We start from the raw sequence: 18,708 nt of genomic DNA, 5'->3' as shown, positions 1-18,708 counted from the left end.
GTGACATCCGACTAAGCACAGAGGAGAAGGTGGGGCAGGGAGAGTAGAGTACAATGGAGAACTCTGATGAATGGCACCACAGCCAGTTGGTCAAGGTTAACATTAACAGTGATTACTCAGGTGACAGTATATTGCTTGATATGGTGTGGCTAAATAGCCCTTTGCCCCCGGGGTCTTCCTTCCCAAAGCCATCATCCCAGTCCACTGCTGGGTAAAACATCAGACAAATCCTAACTGAGGGACAGTCTACAAGGCACCTGACCTACTGGCCATCAGCAACAAAGGAAGTCTGAGAAACTGTCACAGCCAAGAGGAGCCTAAGGACACATAGTGACTAGATGTAGTAGAGTGGATGGGATCCTTGGGCAGTAAAAAGAGTAGCAGGGGAAAAGTAGGGAAATCTAAAAAAATGATAATAATAAGTATATTGGTCATTCATTATAACGAATGTGCCACATTAACATAAGATGTTCATAGTAGGGAAAATGGTGTGGGTTATGCGGGACCCTTCAGAAGGACTGCCACAATTTCCTGGTAAAACAGAAATCTGTTCTAAAGGAAAATCTGTTTAAAAATATGTGTGTAGGATATGCCCGGGAGAGTGGAAGCATAGGGGGTCCAGGTAAAAATCATGACTCCTGGAAAATTTGTTTCGGTATCTGCAACTCTGACAACTGTCTGATGCTCCCTTCCATCATCACTGGGGACAGTCAGGTTTGAAAACCCAAAGCAAATGGCCCGTGAACGCATCACCTCGACCACTGGTGGAACATCTCAGGCATCTTAGAAGAGTCAGGCTACAATGTCTTCTGGTGCTCAGAGCAGCTCACTGGGCAGCGAGGAAACGGAGGCTCAGAAGCACCACGACCCTTCCTCCTAGCACAGGGCTGGTGGGTGGCAAAGCAGAGACCAGGGTTCAGGTCTCCTTCCTGGGTCCCTTCTGCTCTACCTCTCCAGCTGAGGCCAGTCCCGGGGATATTCGCTCCCATCCTAGCAAGGGGAGAGGCTGACACTCAGGAAAGAAGCAAGCTCAGAGAGGACGGCATTTAAATTGGTTTTTCCTTTTTCTTTTTTTTTTTTCCCCCGTCTTACTTTTATTCTTATGGAACCTTTTTAAAGGTCCCTCCCCCATCTGATTTCCCACAGGCACAAAGCCAGGGTGCCTCTGGTCCACAGCAGCACAAACATGGCCATGAGTCCTTGAGGCCAAACACTGTACGATGCAGAAAGGGGTCAATTCCCTCATTTTAATAAAAGTTTTATGTTTGCAGGGATATTAAAACAACAAGAACAACCACCACCACCCCACAGGCCTGCTTGCATCCATCCCACTGATGGGTGTCTTCTTCCCAAAGGCACCCACCCACGACTCCTTCCACCAGAGTGACAAAACGGGAGAGAAAATGGCTTGGAACAGAAGAATGTGAATTCCAGCAAGCTGGTCACTCCTGAGTGACAATAGGGACCCAGAGGGCAGCAGTGCGGGGCTTCTGGAAGCAACCAGAGGAACCAGGCCGCGAGCCTGCGGTGTGCCACGTGGGGCCGTCACTTTGCCCATTACAAACCTAGAAGCCAGCCACCCAGACGAACCTGGATCCCAGAGGAGCAGGAAGGGAAGGGTTTCTAACCGGAGAAAATGTGGTGCCCAAGCTGGGAAGCGACCTGGAAGGAATCAGGGGCCTCTGGGATGAGAGGTACCAAGAGACACACTAGGATGGGCTGACCCAGTGCAGCTCCCTGTGACATGGGGAGCGCATCCCTTAATCTGATCAGGTCAGGGTCCCACCCTTCTGGCCTTATTTAAGCTTTTCCCCTTCACTCAAATATAGCCAGGCTGGGATAGACGGCTGCAGGCTGCGAATCTGGGTGAGGTGGGGGGGGCATACGAACATTATTTCATTACCGGCACCATTTCTCTGAGTCTCCAGGTCATTCATCCCAGTTCGCTCAGCCTACCATCGCAAGATGCCACCCATGGGGTGGCTTAAACGGCAGACATTCGTCTCTCACAGTCCTGGAGGATGGACGTCCACAACCTAGGGGCTGGCAGATTTCAGTCTTCTGGTTTTGCCCTCTCACTGCAGAGACAGAGAGAAGTGACTCTCTCCTGTCCCTTCTCTGAGAACATTAATCCTATGGCCGAGGGCTCCACCCTCATGACCTCATCACCTCCCAGAGGCCCCTCCTCCTAAGACCACGGCGTTCTGGGTAGGATTTCAACACGTGAATTTTGGGAAGACACAGACATGCTGTCCACGACATCAGGGATCCACAAAGCCAGTCTCCATTCCCAGACTGCCTTCAGAGCAGGAATGGTGGCTCCTCCCTCCTTTACTGCGGATGCCCACCGAGTGGGATGCTGTCGGCTCTCGGTCCAGACTCGTGCCCGAAGAGGCAGGAGGAAAGATGAGGGAGGCCTTCATAAATGGGAAGCCCTAAAGCAGAGGACCGTGCTTAGGTTGTTCCAAAGCATACTGGGGAGCCCTTGAAAGAGGAGGGCTTTCTGCCTTGTTTCCAACTCTCTAGCCCAAACTCAGTCAGTCCAAGAAAAAAATCTCCCAAGCACGTCCTGTGTGCCTGTCATGATGCCAAAAGCCGGGACTAGAGAGAGCATAAGACACTCAAAATATTTACAGTGCAGGGGGAAAAGCCGGTATTCCACAAAGTCAGAGGCTGCTTCCGGAGACAATGAAGCCCACTGGAGACATAACAAGAGCCAAAGTGACAATGTCTGGCCTTTACTCTAATAATAATTATAATAATGATCACACATAATGATAACCGCAGTGGTTGTCCATCTGTGCGGCCAGCTGCTGGCCCAGTGCACCCGATAGAGTCCCAGAAACACTTTTGTTTTCCGGGGATGGTGAGGACACTGTGCCTGCCTCTGCCTGAGCCCACGGGGGCACAGCTGAGGAGGCTCGGTGTCCGCTGGCCCGGCAGGCAGGGTCAGAAACATCAAAATTAGGCGCATTCTCCTTCAGACTTATGAATCCCTCTGCTGCATTTGCCCTCACACTCTGACATTAATTGAACTCTGTCTTCACTACTAAAAATAAACTCCAGGTCAAATGCAATGAGCCAAAAACCTCAGCATGAAACCACAAGAACTAGAGTAAATAGTCAAATGGGCTAATGGCAGAGGTGTTTGGGTGAAAATATGTTTTCTGTTTCAAGCTCAGAGTCCCGAGTGGGCTGGGAGCTCTTTCAGTGCTGCAGACTGGGAAATACAGGAGGCGACCACACAGCGGTGGCCACGGACCAGGGCTGGCTCCTGTCCACGAACAGGCCGGCAAGCAGGAGCTCGCAGACACCCTCTCCCCCAAAGGTCAGGGCCGGGGGCAGCTTGAGAAGATCTCGTGGGAGCCGAGAGACACTCCCAGGGGAACAGGGGCAGGAGAAGACTCCAGAACAGCAAGGTGAGGGTCAAAGGGAAGAAGGCAAGCCCGTCTGTATGTCCAAGCAGGGGTGGGGATGGGAGAACCAGCCGTCGGAAGGCAGACAGGTCAGGAGGTGGAGAAGCCAGCAACAAGGGCTCCCGTTGGCTCAGCATTCTTTTCAGGCCAGCTTTGGGCTCCTCAAGACCAGCCTGAGGGGGCACTGGTCCATTCTGCCACTGAGAGACAAGAAGCCTGGAGAGGGTAAAGGACCTGCCCAGGGTCCCCAGGGCCCTGGGAGGGGGAGGTGGGAGAGAATGCAGGCGTACTGGTACCTCTGTTCCAGGACCCAGGCTCACAGACGGCAGGGGTGTGGGCAGACAGGCCCCCGGCGGAACGACGGTGTCCTCGGGCGGCCAGAACCACACGCACCAGCACAGGGTGCACACCTTCCTCGGAGGCCCCAGCACAGACCAGCCCTGCCGGGGTGTTCACCACGCCGCTCCTCGGAAGCTCAGCACCCACCCCTGCTCCATGTGCCTACTCCCGGCAGCTAAATTCTGGGGACGCTCTTTTCCCGTCACCCCCAGACAGATGATGGGTCAGGCCGCTCTTCCATTCACAGAATGAAGGCAACACCGTTCATGTTCACGGCTGCGGCAGCAAGAGATGGTGCTCCCAGCTCGCAGCTCGTCCCGCCAATGACTAGAGTCCCATCGGCCCTTGTCTGCATTCCCAGTGAGGGCAGCTTGTTCCAGCCCTAATGCCAGGTGCTCCGGGGAAAAGGGTGATCCCACAAGAGACTGAGGCACTTTCGCTGTACTCCGGCTTCTGAAGTCGGCTACCTGGATCCGGAGCGAAGGCTGCGGAAGCAAATGGCAAGGGACTGGCTGAGTGCCAGAGAGCAGACCAGGTGGCCTGGCAGCGACACTCAGTGTAGATGAGCTCTGACCCCAAAGCGGGCCATCAGCTCCTGACTGGCAGTGGGGACACAGGTGCACCAGGATGCTGGTGCACAGGCACCCCAACTGCAAATCGGCTCGGCTCCTACTAGGTCTCACTCATGTGCCACCTCCCCACTCCCCAGAAAGCCCCAGTGACCTGCCCTGCCTGTGGAGAGTCTAGAGAACCCCAGGTGCACGTCAATCTCCCCCACCTTGAGTGGAGGGCGGGGCCTCACGCTCGCACCATGTGGGTCACTGGACCACGGCGGGCACAGGAGAGGAGAGATACAAAGGCAATCAGAGGGGCGCCTGGGTGGCTCAGTGGGTTAAGCCTCTGCATTTGGCTCAGGTCATGTTCTCAGAGTCCTGGGATCGAGCCCTGCATCAGCTCTCTGCTCGGCAGGGAACCTGCTTTCCTCTCTCTCTGCCTGCCTCTCTGCCTACTTGCAATCTCTCTCTGTCAAATAAATAAATAAATAAATCTTTAAAACAAAACAAAATAAACAAAAAAACCCAAATGCATTCAGACACATTTAACACACAAGAGAAAAGACACAGGCGCATGAACACTGTCCTCTGCTGTCCTCTCCCTCTGATGGCCACACCTGTCTTCTCACGGGTCCCCGCCTGAACCATGGTTCCATGTTCCGTTGTGATTCATTCTTTTCAACACCTTGCTTTTTAAAGAAAAAAAAATTGCAACTGACCTCATTCTTTGCTCTAAGTCTTTAAGAACTTTCTTCTTTGGGTGTTCTCTCTCTTACTTTCTCCTTCCTCCTTGTGAGTTACTCATTCCTTTGTTCTTACAACATCCACAGTCATATCAGGTGGGTGTCGGGAGGGCTGTGAGGATGTGGAAGACAGGCCTTTGCTCTAAACAAGGTCATGCGCGACTGGGGGCGTGGGCGTGGGTGGGGGAGAGACGCAGCGGGGTCTGAGGGAGGCATGCCCCAGATCGCGGGAGGAGGTCAGGCACTCTGCTCAGGGAAGGGGGACCTGGTGGGAGTGGAAACACAGAGAAGAGCAGACCAAGGACTTGGAAAGAGCCTGCTGTAGGAAAGGAACTGTACACGGTGTAGTTAATGAGTTTAAACAACAACCACCACCACCCAGAGGTGCTGGGTGGTGCAGTTGGTTAAGTGTCGGACTGTTGGTTTCACTTCAGGTTGTGGCCTCAGGGTCCTGAGATCAAGCCCCACACTGGGCTTTGCACTCAGCATAGAATCTGCTTGAGATTCTCTCTCTCCCTCTCCCTCTGCTCCTCACGCTATTGCTCTCTCTCTCTTTATCTCAAATATATAAAAATCTTAAAAAACAAAAAACAAACAAACAAACAAACAAAAAACAAAAAGAAAAAACAAAAAACCCCTCCTGTTTTGGAGCATTTCCTTCTCCATGTCAGGCAGCCTGATGAACTATCTCCACCATCTTCTTCAATACCCGCGACATCCTCTTGAGGCCAGAGCTGACGCGATCCCTATCTTGCAGACGAGGGAACTGAGGCTTGGAGCAGCTGAGTGACCCGCCCACGGTGAGGCAGGTGGCAAAGCCAGGAACACCCAGGTCTGCCCGAAACCCCGGGTCTTCACCTCTTCCTTTACCCCAAACAGCCTCGGACTTGGAGCGACTAAGCGTGCAATGCAAGGGGGTTGGAGGGAGATAGGGGGTCTGTCTCCCCACAAACACCCAAAAGGTGTTTTGCCCACAATGTACCGTCTCCTCTCCCCCAGTGATGCAGTCTCCATACGTCTCAGCAGGCCAGGGGCGTATCCACCCGCCTCGACCAGAAGGAAAGGTGCGGGGTATCCACCTAGGAGGGGGTGGGCTCCATCCCCGGCTAGACACAGAGGGAGAGCTCCCAAAGCATGACACTGAGGCCACCGAATGCCGAGAACCAGGTCCCAGGTGTCAGGGTGAGGTTACGGGAAGCCGGCTTCTCAAATCAGCACAGGAAACCAGGCCAAGATGTCAAGAACCACAACCCAACTTGTGTTGCAGGAGATCACTGATTCCAAAGGTTAGTTTTTGTTCAAGAGGAGAAATCTCTTACCTTTATTCTCCAAATCCCCAAATGGCCCAGCTTTTTCATTCAGGAAAGGACATTCCCTCTAGAGTACCAGACGGGTACGTCTGCTTTTCAGACTGACAGCACCAAAATCCAAGGCATGATGGGATTCTGTAAACCAGCAAGAAAAGGACAGAGAAGTATTAGAATCAAGGCTGACACAGAAGAGATTTGATGAGAGGTTTCATTTATTTGAAAAATACAAAATGCATACTGACTAGATGCTGAAGGAGAAGCTTCAGAAGAGCAGACATTTACTGAGCAACTATTATGGACCAAGCCCTGTGTTAAGTCATTTAATCCTGGGAGACCAGTTTTGATGGCTCTGAGGTCAGACCAGAATGCAGGGCCACACCTTCCTGCCTCCCCAAACTCTGCCCATCGATCTCGTTTTCTGCCCCCCCTAAAGCTATTCCATGCACCTAAGTCCGGAAACGCCAGGTAGAGGGAACAGAAAAACACACCCAGTAACTTCCCTCTGATAATGTCCCGTCCCTGGATGTCCAGCCCATTCCACAGATGGTGGGGATACTACAAGCCATGGGGTGGTGTCACACTCACTAGGTTGTAAGCTTTATCTGAGCCGGACCCTGTCATCTTGTAACCTGTGACAGGTGGACACCATGGATTACTCAGGGAACAAAAAGTGTCACTTCACCAGGGGTTCTCACTGTAACTGATCATCAAGATGGCTATATGAGGTGGCCAAATGGGGGGTGAGGGAGAATGGGACAAGGGGGCCACTGCTGGTCTTACTAGCTCTGGAAGGACCTCCCAAGACACCTGGAGCAGAGCTGAACGCTCAGCCTGGTGGGTGCAGACACAGAGTCTTCTCCTTTGCAGGGCAGTTGGCACAACCAAAAGCTACACTTCTGGGGCCCTGGGATGGTTCAGTTGATTAAGCATCTCCTTCAGCTCAGGTCATGATCCCAGGGTCCTGCAATTGAGCCCCGAAGGGTGTTCCCTGCTTGGCGGATGGCGGGGAGTCTACTTCTCCCTCTCCCACTGCCCCCCCCAACAACTCTGCATGTGTGCATGTGTTCTCTCTCAAATAGATAAATATAATCTGGAAAAAAAAAAAAAGCCACAAGATTACGTTAACAGGGCGCCTGGGTGGCTCAGTGGGTTAAAGCCTCTGCCTTCGGCTCAGGTCATGATCCCGGGGTCCTGGGATTGAGCCCTGCATCTGGCTCTCTGCTCAGCAGGGAACCTGCTTTTCTCCATCTCTCTCTGCCTACTTGTGATCTCTGTCAAATAAATAAATAAAATCTTAAAAAAAAAAAAAAGGATTACATTGACAGTGGGTGATTTCTACCCCATTCCAGACCTTCCTCCTGTACCCCCTCAATTTCCCCAGCATCTTAGCCATCAGATCATCAAGAAGATGGAGCTCGGTGAACACGGATTCAGCATCAGTAAGACTGACAGGTTCTGAAGAGGAATTTGCCCCCAAATGTAGGAACAGCTGGAGAAAGACTGTCATCCCCAGCAGAGAGCAGAGGTCAGGTGGCCTGTCTTCCCCACCACTGATTCCCTCACCCTCGTCCAGGGCAATGTGGTCACAATCAGCTTCTCTGAGCCCCCACGTTGTCACTCGCCTCCCTTGGACATGTCAGCATCACGGACGGACCCACAGCAGCTCTGAAGGCCGGGGAGTGCCTGTCTGCTCTCACCCCATGCCCTGTCCCCGTTCTCAGCAGAAGCAGTTCACTCAGGGAAGTCCCTTGCCTGGCGGTGCGCTCAGCAGCCTGCCATCCTCGGCACATCCACGCTCCAGCTGTGGGCGGCCTCCCACACTTCTCAGGCACTTTCTTTTTTTTTTTTTTTTTTTTTTGCCTTACTGTCAAAAATGCACTCGCCTTATTGCCTGGAAAAGGCAGCAGCCCGCCTCCTGGTTGTTAGACGGGCTGGAGAGGCATTCCAGGTCTCTAAGAGTCTTTTTATGGAGCCTGAGCAAGTGACCCTTCAAACTTCAGTTTCTCATCCTAAAGGTTTGTTCCTAGTCTTAAGTGAGAATCTTTGCAGAGCTCAGCACTGAGCCTGCCACGTTGTGAAAACTCAGAATAATCAGCTGTTAGAAACACCACTTAAGCCAACGCTCAGGCCCGAACTTCTTGGTCTCTTCCCAATGAGGGGGAAAAGGCCTCCCCCTCCTCCTACCTCAGCACGATGACTTACCCAGTGCAGGGGCTCAGTACTCAGGGCGGAGGGAACAAGCAAAGCCCATCGGAATCCATGCGGTGGACCACAGCACTCACCTGCCTCCCAGCTGTGCCACCAGCGTTAGACAAGACAGAGCACGCGGAGGGGCTCTACAAACAGTCAGGTGCTAGAGCACCTTCCTGGATCACATCAACACCACCACCGACAAGCGCCGTCTTCACAGAACACGTTGCTGAGGAATATCCTCCCAGGACCACACTGAGCACCCGCAGTGACCCGAGGAGGTCAGGTCACCGTGGAGACCTCATCCCCATTTTACAGATGTGGGGACAGAAGGTCAGCGGGGCTAAGGAGGAACTTGCAGCTGCATCCCTGGTCTGCAAGCTCACTCCCTCTTCCTCGAAAGGGGGGCAGCAATAACACACAACATCAGCTCTTGCAGAAAAAGAACCTCTTTCCAAGGCAGCCAAATTGATTAATGTTTTTAATTAATGTTTTAAACCACACACACACACAGAGCAAAGTTCCATGGAAAATGAGGAGCTAAAACTTCCAAGTTTCTCCTGGGAGCCAGTCCAGCCAGGTGCTCGCTGCCAGAGGGATGGGGGGAGGAGTCCTGAGCCAGCCAGGGAGGTCAGAGTGGGAATGTCACAGCCCTGCCTCGACACACTGGGTCTGGCAGGCAGTCCGATCACTTCCCATCCACAGAGATGAGCCAGGGATGAAGGAGACTGGTCTAGTACAGGAATCCGTCAATCTCAGCAGAGGAGAGAGCTGGGGTGCAGAGGGAGGCACCGCCCACACCTGATGTGTAGCAGGTGCCTGGGTCCTGGGCCTAAAGGGGGAGGTGGCTGCTACTTCCAGAACCTCCCGCCTGACGCTCGGTCCCAAGGACGGGACATCCACCTGCTCTGCAGTGCACGGAGACATGCTGCATGTGAACTGGGGGTTGCAGGCATTCTCAGGATGCTGATGAGATTTCTCTGATGGGGCCTGGGATCACTGGTGGGGCCAATGCTGTGTTCAGATGAGTAAGGGATTGGAGTGCCTGTGACAGGCAAACCCAGGACCCCATGGTGCCCTGGAGATGAAAAGCAGACTGGGGCCCAGAGAGGAGCCCTCTTCTGTTGTGCTTAGGGACCCCCTCGCTCTGCCAGTGGTATTCCAAGTGAGTCCTGTCCCCAAGTGTCCTATACACAGTCTGAAGGTAGGGCCCTATCAGCTTCCTGTCTCCAACAGGAAGGTGAGGGGCATGGAGTGTGACATATAGCACTGAATAATTAATCAGCAGCTCCGCTGGGGGGATGGAGGCCACACTGTCAGGGCGACTGGCCTTGAATGCCACCTGGATGCTGCATGGGCAGTGGGGCCAAGTGGGAACACTGACGGCAGCCAGGACCCGCCACCTTCTTGGTGCAGGCCCTGGGCCGCTTGGCAAGAGAGAGATCGAGCAGTGAGATGAGTGACTGCATGGGAATTCCTGACTTTAAAATCATCAAAATGCCATCTGTTCACTGCAAACGGACCACAGAGGTGGACTACAGCACCTGTAGCAGCAAAGGACAGGATAGCTCTCCCCCAAGAAGCCCCTGAGAGCAGGATCCAGGCTTGGGATGTGTTTGCTCCCTCTGGAGAAGGCCTGGGGGAAAGACATTGACTCAGGTACATCTGTGCCTCTCCTGCAAGGTCAGCAAAGCTGGTGGAAGCCTCCAGCCTGGCCCAGCAGTAATCCCAAGTGACATCACGGAAGTATGGTCAGTACTGCCCCCAACGCTATGAGATCCAGCAGGTTGAATGCAGAGGCAGGACACACACAGGTTGCTCAGGTCAGAGCTAGTCCCTACCCGCTAACCACTGTGCACCCTGGGCAGTCTACTCACCCTCTCTGATCATGTGTAAATCAGGGCTCCTAAGAGCAGTTACCTTTCTGGACGGGGCAAGGATGCATGCAGGGTGTATAGAGCGCCAAGTACAATGTCTGGTGCAGTAAAGGCTTGAGTCACCTGGGTTATTCTCAGGGTCTCTGTGCTGTCTCCACTCGTGTTGCTGAGCAGGCAGATCAGACAGCCTTGGATTCGAATCCCAGCCCTGCCACTTCCTAGGAACATGGCCATGGACCATTCACTTGACCTCCCTATACCTTAGTTTGCTCATTACCAACAAGTCATGCGGAACAACCAATGGTTACAGGACACGAACTAAAGCAAGCGGTATGGCGTGAACCTTGAGCAATGAGGGCCGCACCCCAAACTGAACAACACTCCACGAAGCAAAACTGGCCTGGACTCTTCAAAACATCAAGGTCAAGAACAGCCAAGGAAATGTTCCAAGATAAAGAGAGGCTAAGGAGACATGGCCACTAAACCCAGCGGTGACCTGGAATGGGGGGGAAGAGTCCCAAGGACATTACGGGGACGGCCCATGAAATTGTGTGTGGCCTGCGGAGGAAAGAAAACAATGCAGCCACGCTGAATTCCCGAGTTTGATCGCTACAGGGCGTTTCTGTAAGAGAATGTCCTTGTTCTTAGGAAACACACGCTGAATACTTCGGGATAAAAGGGCATGTCTACAACTTACAGATGACCCCAGCAAAAAAGTGTGTGTGTGTGTGTGTGTGTGTGTGTGTGTTTTCAGTCGGGGTGGGATCGAACCAGCCACTGGTGATTCTGAGTGTATGTTGGTTCTCTGCATCGCCCCTGCAATGTTTTCTGCCAGTATGAAATCATGTCCAAATGAAAGATGACTGAGGGCCCAGATGCGGGACAGGAGAAACAGACCTGAGGGCAGCCCTCAGCCATCCATGTGGGCCAAAGCACGGGCCTTTCCTACAAAAACCATGTCACCTGCTGTACAAATGTTGTGATGGATTGTGCAGAAAACTACAAAGGATAAAGCTGAAAAGCTGAAATTCAATTTGCACCACCACCCCCTCCTGCCACGAGAAAGAGAGACAAATGGATGCCTCCTCTATGACTAGGCCGCAGGGCCCGGCTCGGCCGGCGCATCGGAGCCATCAAACAGTGCGAGGGGGGTGGGGGCCTACAAGTGCAGCAGTGCCCCCAGAGGGGGGCGGGGCAGCTGGGGCTGGTGTTCACTAGGGGCCAGGCGGTCTTGTAAGAGCTTTCTGCACCCTGAGCTTCTGCAGACCCCTCGAGGCAAATGCTATCATTATTCCCATCTCGTGCTGCAGGAAAATGAGATTGGAAGGAGGCTCCCGCGGGTTTAATCTGGAGCGTTGGGTTCTCGGGGATTTAAGCCCAGGCTGCCTCCACAGGATTTCCACGGGCAGCAGGGAGACAGGCCCCACCGGCCAAAGCAGCAGCCCGCACCCAGACCGGCCCTTCCCCTGCAGCCGAGGCCTCCTGCCTGGCAACATGGGGTCTCGATACAGTGGGAAGCTGCAGGGGGCTGAGACCCTAGCCCCAGCTGGACACCGAGGTGCTCCGCACTGGCTTGCAGATACACTCACGGGCATAGATCTTTTATAAGGAGTCCAACCACGCACACACGATCTCTGGGAGAAACCCAGCAGGCTGGGCCCATCAGTGTCATCAGGGAGGAGACAAAGGGGTCTGGGGACATGAGTGGGGATGGGTCTTCATTGAAAACCTCTTTATTCCTTCTCAGTTGTATCTTGTGAATGACTGACTTATTCAAGAAGGCTGTGGTTTGGGGCGCCTGGGTGGCTCAGTGGGTTAAGCCGCTGCCTTCGGCTCAGGTCATGATCTCAGGGTCCTGGGATCAAGTCCCACATCAGGCTCTCTGCTCAGCAGGGAACCTGCTTCCCTCTCTCTCTCTCTCTCTCTGCCAGCCTCTCTACCTACCTGTGATCTCTCTCTCTGTCAAATAAATAAATAAATAATCTTTAAAAAAAAAAAAAAAAAGAAAAAGAAGGCTGTGGTTTGGTTTGGTTTTATAATACAAAAGAGGAAAAGAAATGGACCGGGTTACTGTGGGAGCCTGCTCTGAGGATGGAGCAGGAGCCATTCCCTACTGCACACCAGAGAGCCCCGGGGGGACAGCTGTCACACACCACACCACCTCCTGCTTTCAGAGGCCAGGGACAGTCATGCCTCAAGCCCCAGGAGAAGCAGCAGCATCATACTTGAGGAGAGTAGATCTGTGGGCCAAAGAGACCAGCCCGGAGGGCCTGGCACCCAGCGGTGCTGTTAAGGTGACATGGGGAAACCACGTAACATAAAGTGATGTCGCTGGCAGCTTCCCCTGCACCATGGAAGGGTCCACCTCAGACTCCCCTCTGTGGACGCGCGCGGACCTTCACCTTTCCCCCACAGACACCCTCCCACCCCAAAGGTGTCGACTTACTAAATCGACGCCAAAGGTAAACAGTTTTCTTTTCTCCAACCCCAAAACCTCCTTTCCTGCCGGTGTGCTTGGGTCGTGTCTCCCAGAACATCAAAGGCACGGCTTTCGGTAAAAACCTCTCGGATCGTCAGGTGACTGCCGTGTGCAGATAAAAACCACCCACCACATGCCAGACTGGGCCCCCTGTGGGGCGGCAAGTGGGCTAGGAGGAAACGGTGACCTCCATGGAGCCCAATGCTGGCCCCTCCGCCCACGTCCACGTCTGCCTGGTGACCTTGCCAGTCCCCCCCGCCCGTGACCTTGCCATGTCCCTTTCCCAGCTCTGGGCTTCTCTCAGAGGAAGGGGGTTGAGCTGAGCAACCTTGAGATCTCTTTCAGATCTAAAATTCACGGATTCCATCTCGTCCTCCCTGCTCAGAGTCTGTACTTCTAAATGTAGTGACAGTTCATTTACATACAGGGAAAAAAAAAAAAGAAAACAACAAGATTACGTGGTTGCTAATACCCTGAGCTGTAGTTTTTGGTGACTCAGAGGAGAAAACACATTTTTCCACTCAACCCAAAAGAGTGGTCCCTCCATGCTCCAACTGCTCAGATGATCTAAGTCCTGGGCCAGTGGGACCCCTGGGGAAGTTCCATGCTGCCGGGAGCACAGACGTCAGTGAGCCGAGGTGAAGCAGGGAATTTCCCTTGGCTGACAGGTGCACTGACAGATGGGCTGGATGGAGAGTCCCCTCCCTGAATAAAACACCCTTTACCCATTCATTCTCTATCTTAGTAAGTCTATATTCCTTAGGGGGCCAAGGAAACACTGGGCTTAACACTGGCCCAGGGACCACCACCCGGGAAGACACACCCCCAGCACGAAGATTATCTCTTCCAGGAAACCATTGTTGAACCACCACCCACCTAGGCTTGGCTGAAGACAATGACCTTGCTCAAGGTTGCATATCCTTCCAACAGAGCCTACATACAATGACTGGTCAACCCCTTATCTCAATTCTGGACCATTCCAAGGGCCATTCCAGCTCTAGGGCTCCCATGGGGTTGGCTGAAGCGTTTGTTGGGACACTGGTAGAGCCTAACTTCTCCCTCTGCCCAACCCTAAATCCTCTCCCCTGTCACATAGCTGTTGTTCCCGAAGTCATGCCGTAATAAACATCTGGTTTACTAATCTCCAGCTCAGCATCTGCTTTCCGGGAGACCCAACCTGCATCAAGAAGCTCCTTATGCTAGATGCTCAGGCCCTATGGCACCAGGACAAAGCCTCCAGGAGTAGGACAAGCAAACAGCCCATTCAGCAGATGGGAGTTCCTTCCTTGGAGCACCCTACTGGTGGCAAGGATGCTGAAGTTTGGGCTCAGGGCTACAAGCAGTGAATGAGCTGTATGGGAGTGAACACCTGTAGTGGCTGTAATGTGTGGCTGAGTCCCAGATCCTTCTAGAGACTCATTTTCGTGGTCTTTCTCCCACAGCACCCAATGTAGGAGAGGAGCTTGGTAAAATGTCTATTGAATGGTAAGTTGATGACCGGATGGATACATGGATGGATGGAAAGATGGAAAGACAGAGCTCATTGAAGAAGGAAGTCACCCCTAGAGAAGCTAGACAACAAATGGAAGGTAATGATGACTCTGTCTAAGCTAAATCGTATAATTTCCGTAAGGCATATCACAGTTCCCCAGAAGCATCGACGGTGAAGATGACAACTACGCCCCCCGTGGAGACCCCCTTGGAGGTGGTGACCTGGGATGAGCAGCCTGGAAGTGAGAGAAGAGTGGAGGGTACCCGAAGTATGAGAAATGAGACATTAGCCTGAGCAAACCGAGTCCTGACGCTGCTCATCAGATACTGAGTAAAAAACAAGACCCTCTTCAGCAGGGTCGCTGTGACTGCCCAGTGATGGAGAATGGGGAGAGCCTTCAACAACCCTAACGTCACTATGAACGCAGGCTCAACGCTTTCATCACTGGCAGAGTCGGTCGCCGATGGAGGGGCTTGTAAACGGTGCTGTGGTTTGGGGACTTTATCCTACAGAGATAGGAAGTCACCAAGGTTGAGGAGCAGAGACACTAGGTGACAGAATCGACTCAAGAGTTCTTTAATCACCCATCCTTCCGGTTGTTGGCAGTTGCTCTGAACACTCAGTCTGCTGTGCTTCTGGGCCGGGTGGGGACTCGGGGTGCCCAGAGCCTCCCTGCTGATAAGGTAGCCTTGGGGGAAGAATCAACACTGGAGGACCACAGACCCCAGGCTCAGCCCCGCCTCAGAAGTGTACGGTCCCTGGGACCATCCTCGTCAGACACTTGTCCAGCCCACTGAAAGTCCTCGTTTCTGAGGGCAATGCCCGGGGAACACAGCAGCGCAGAGGGAAAGGGGAATAAGTAGGGAGGCTGGCGTCTGTGCAAGCAAGAGTCAGGGAAGAGGACGATGGGAGGCGAGGTTTACCAGGGGAAACTGTGAACATATATCAAGGGACATAACGAGGCAGTGTGCTAAGCAGCCCGGTATATCCCAGAAAACACGGATGCCTCGGGCCCATGACCACTCGTCCCTGAGCTGGGAGCATCTAAAAGGCTAAAAATGTTGAGACTCTCAGAGGCAGCAGGCAGGGGTGACAAATCAGAGAACCGACCTCAGTGCCAGCCAGGTGTCAGATTGAAGGGGAAAGTCCCAGGGAGGCAGTAAGGCTCACAGCTGAAGCAGACGGGCTTTGCTGCCGAGCGACCTGGGCTGGAGGTGAGGCTCCACCACTTCCTTCCTGAGCAACCTGGCCGAGGCAGAGGCCACCTCCCTGAGCCTCTCCGCCTGTCTGTGATACAAACCTAGCGGGGAGCCTGCGGAGGTGAACCGCACCTACTACGCCTAGCCCCGACAGACATGCAGGCAGTGCTTGAAAGTGGACGCTGGGTTAAGAGATCGCACGTCACAGGCCTGTCTAGGAACCTTCCCAAGGAAGCCTTCCAATGGCACAAAACACATTCTGAGGAGTTCGAGTGCCCTTAAGTCCCCTTAAGTTGGGGCGGGAACTGTGAGGGACCATAGCCCGATTTAACCCAAACACATAAATTTCAGTTGCAAAAGGGGTGTGAGGGCTTTGAGAAAGCAGCCTCTTTGCCTTCCTGGAGAAGGAAATGAAGCTTCATGACCCAAGGGCTCCTCTAAACTCATACAGCAAGCCAGCGGCTGTGAAGAAACGACGCAGCGGGAGACCCTGACTCTCAGGCAGTCAGTTCAAAGGTGGGGGTCACTGGATGCATACTCTGAGGTCAACTGCTCAAGAGGTCCCAGTGTCTCGGTATACCCCAAGACCAAGTTCACAGCTCTCACTCTCGGCCTGGTGAAACGGGCAAAAGGAGAAGCAAGTGAAGAATGAAAATCTGGGCAGAGAGAGAGATCCCGCTCCACTTCTCAAAAGAGGGCCGGTCTATCCCAGAACACTCCCCGGAGCTAGACTGGGGCAGGATAAGGCACACAGGCGCAGGGGCCTTGAGGCGACTCAGTCCATAAACGTCAGGAATGAGAGAAGTTAGGAACTGAGGAGAAACCAGTTCCTTCCTTGTTAGGAAATCACCGCTCCCAGACATTCTTGCCAGGTCTTGTCCAGAGTCACACATGGTCTCCATCTGCCCACAACGCAGACCTAAGCAAGTGGCTATGTGACTTCTCCCCGGGCAGGGAGACAGAAGAACAAGACTTCTTACAAGTCGGAAGGATTCCAAGTGACCACAAGTCAACCGTCAACCCAAGCATCAGTCCAGACAAAGGACAGGAACCCTGGCATCGAAGGATCGACCAGTCCCACAGAAACCACATGTAATGGCCGCTCATCCCAGCCTCCTTGGTGCCAGGCCCCGGCAGGCTTTCTGTGTGACCTCAGATTCTAAAAGCCGGTCATATTGTGCCCAAGTCACAGATGGGTAAAATGAGGCTCAGAGAGCTTCCCCAAGACACAGCCAGATTTGAACGTATACATTGTGAAGTGTCCTAGGCTAATACCCCTTCCTCCAGTCCTGTTGCTTTTCCTCATACCCTTCCCATTGGAAATCCCTGTTTTAAGGGCATTAAGTCAACAGAAGGTTGAATTTCAGCAATCAACATGGAAGATGCTGACCACACAGCACAGAGGGTTGCTGGCAACCATGAGGCCAACCTCACAAATGCATTAGAGGGGAGGCCTGTTCCAGATTGGGATTGGGAGAGGCGACCTCTGCAGCTTCGTTTAACCCTAATATTCTTTGAGTTCAAACTGAAATTTCCGTTCCCGTGCAACCATCTCTCTTCAGGCGAACGTAGGTGTTTCTACGGGTCCAAAGGTGTACGCCTCACTCTTCTCAGGGACAACAAGTCTCTCTGTACTCCAGCCTGGATTCTTCCGAAGCGTTCCAGCCTTCCTGGGCAGCAAGGTTTCAGCTGGAGAGCTGGGTGGGCACGACAGCCCAACAGAGAGAAACAGGAGCAGATGAGCCTCCTGACCCCACAGGATGTGGCGAGGTGAAGCAGCGAGACAAAGAGACAGAATCTGAGAAAGTCATCAAGCAACGCCAAAAGCGGCATGAACAGCTTTAACAGGAATGAACGTGTGGGGACTTTTCTTCTTCTTCTTTTTTTTTTTTTTAAGCTAGGAAGCCCAAAATAGTTGAAAGAGTTGGGTCTCAAAGCTTTCTGAAGAAAAACCATGCCTTGTTCCTAAGACACACTGAGGGGGCAAGTGTGAGGTTTGGCGTCACGAAGCCTACAAGGTCCGGTTCGGTTGCACATGAGCTCCGGGGAGTGAGCTAGGACCGCTGTGTCCCCAGCCTTCACCCTCAGGAGCCAGCGTGCTGATGCGTGTTTTGCACAAAGCCTCGATTTTGAAGCTCGCTCGTCTTAAGTAAAGCCTGCGTGGCAACTGGCTCCCCTTGAAGGGGTCTGCGTGGAACGTAATGAAGCTGGCAGGAGGAACAGCCGAAAGCGGCATTCCCAAAGACAGTTGGCAAACAAGCAGATGAAAAAAATGTGGCCTCATGAAGGATAAAAGAGCATAAATTTAACAAGAGACCGTTTCGCATCTATTGGATTGTAATTTTTTTAAATATATTTTTTGAAGATTTTATTTATTTATTTGACAGAGATCACAAGTAGGCAGAGAGAGGGGGGGGAAGCAGACTCCCCGCTGAACAGAGAGCCCAATGCAGGGCTCGATCCCAGGACCCTGAGATCATGACCTGAGCTGAAGGCAGCGGCTTAACCCACTGAGCCACCCAGGTGCCCTGGATTATCACTTTTTTTAAGCTAATAATACGTGGTGTCGATGAGGCTGCGGCAGAGCTGGCAAATCCACATGCGGATGGCGGCTGCGCCAACAACCGTATTTGAAGTAATTTGGCAATACAGGTCGAGAGCCATAAAACGGTGCCTTCTGACTCAATAAGCTTTCTGCTGAGGATATGTCCAAAGGATTTTGCAAGAAGGGAAGAGTTCTGTGCACAGAGCTCTTCACCGCACCCTGAAGTGCTAGAGCAAACCGCTGGGAACCTTAATTTTCGACAGCAGAGAAGTGGTTTCAAATATAATTTTTCGATTTGATGAGCCATTCATTACTCGCGCTTTGAAAATGGTCATTTGCAAGGTGCTTCAACAAAATGGAACAATACCTATGATCTGATGTCAGATAAAAACATGACGGAATAGTTCCTATACCTATGCCCTTATGAAATTGTAAGTTAATAAATGGACACACCTGTCACACATCTGAAGACAATCTGATGGGGGGGACAGGGTGGAGGGCAGTGTTATTGATGTCGTTTTCTCATTCATTTCCATTTTTTTAAAGAAATTTTTATTAGAGAGA

The 18,708-nt window shown here is 52.7% G+C and overlaps 1 long non-coding RNA gene across 9 annotated transcripts in view; it reads right to left on the bottom strand.

The window, feature by feature from the left end:
- Nucleotides 1-18,708, bottom strand: part of LOC101690609 — a 227,250-nt gene that overhangs the window by 75,783 nt on the left and 132,759 nt on the right. For 8 of the 9 annotated variants that reach the window (XR_006606183.1, XR_006606187.1, XR_006606185.1 and 5 more), the window contains one exon: nt 6,372-6,497. This is a non-coding gene — a long non-coding RNA (uncharacterized LOC101690609). Of the gene's footprint in view, nt 1-3,712; nt 4,241-5,028; nt 5,165-6,371; nt 6,498-18,708 lie in introns of all 9 variants that reach the window. The other variant, XR_006606184.1, reaches the window with a different exon arrangement.

This window comes from Mustela putorius, unplaced genomic scaffold (assembly GCF_011764305.1).
Source record: "Mustela putorius furo isolate JIRA1106 unplaced genomic scaffold, ASM1176430v1.1 tig00000228_pilon_pilon_pilon, whole genome shotgun sequence".
Lineage (NCBI taxonomy): Eukaryota > Metazoa > Chordata > Mammalia > Carnivora > Mustelidae > Mustela > Mustela putorius.
The sequence above is the reverse complement of the archived record's forward strand: the minus strand, read 5'-3'. Positions and strand labels throughout refer to the sequence as shown.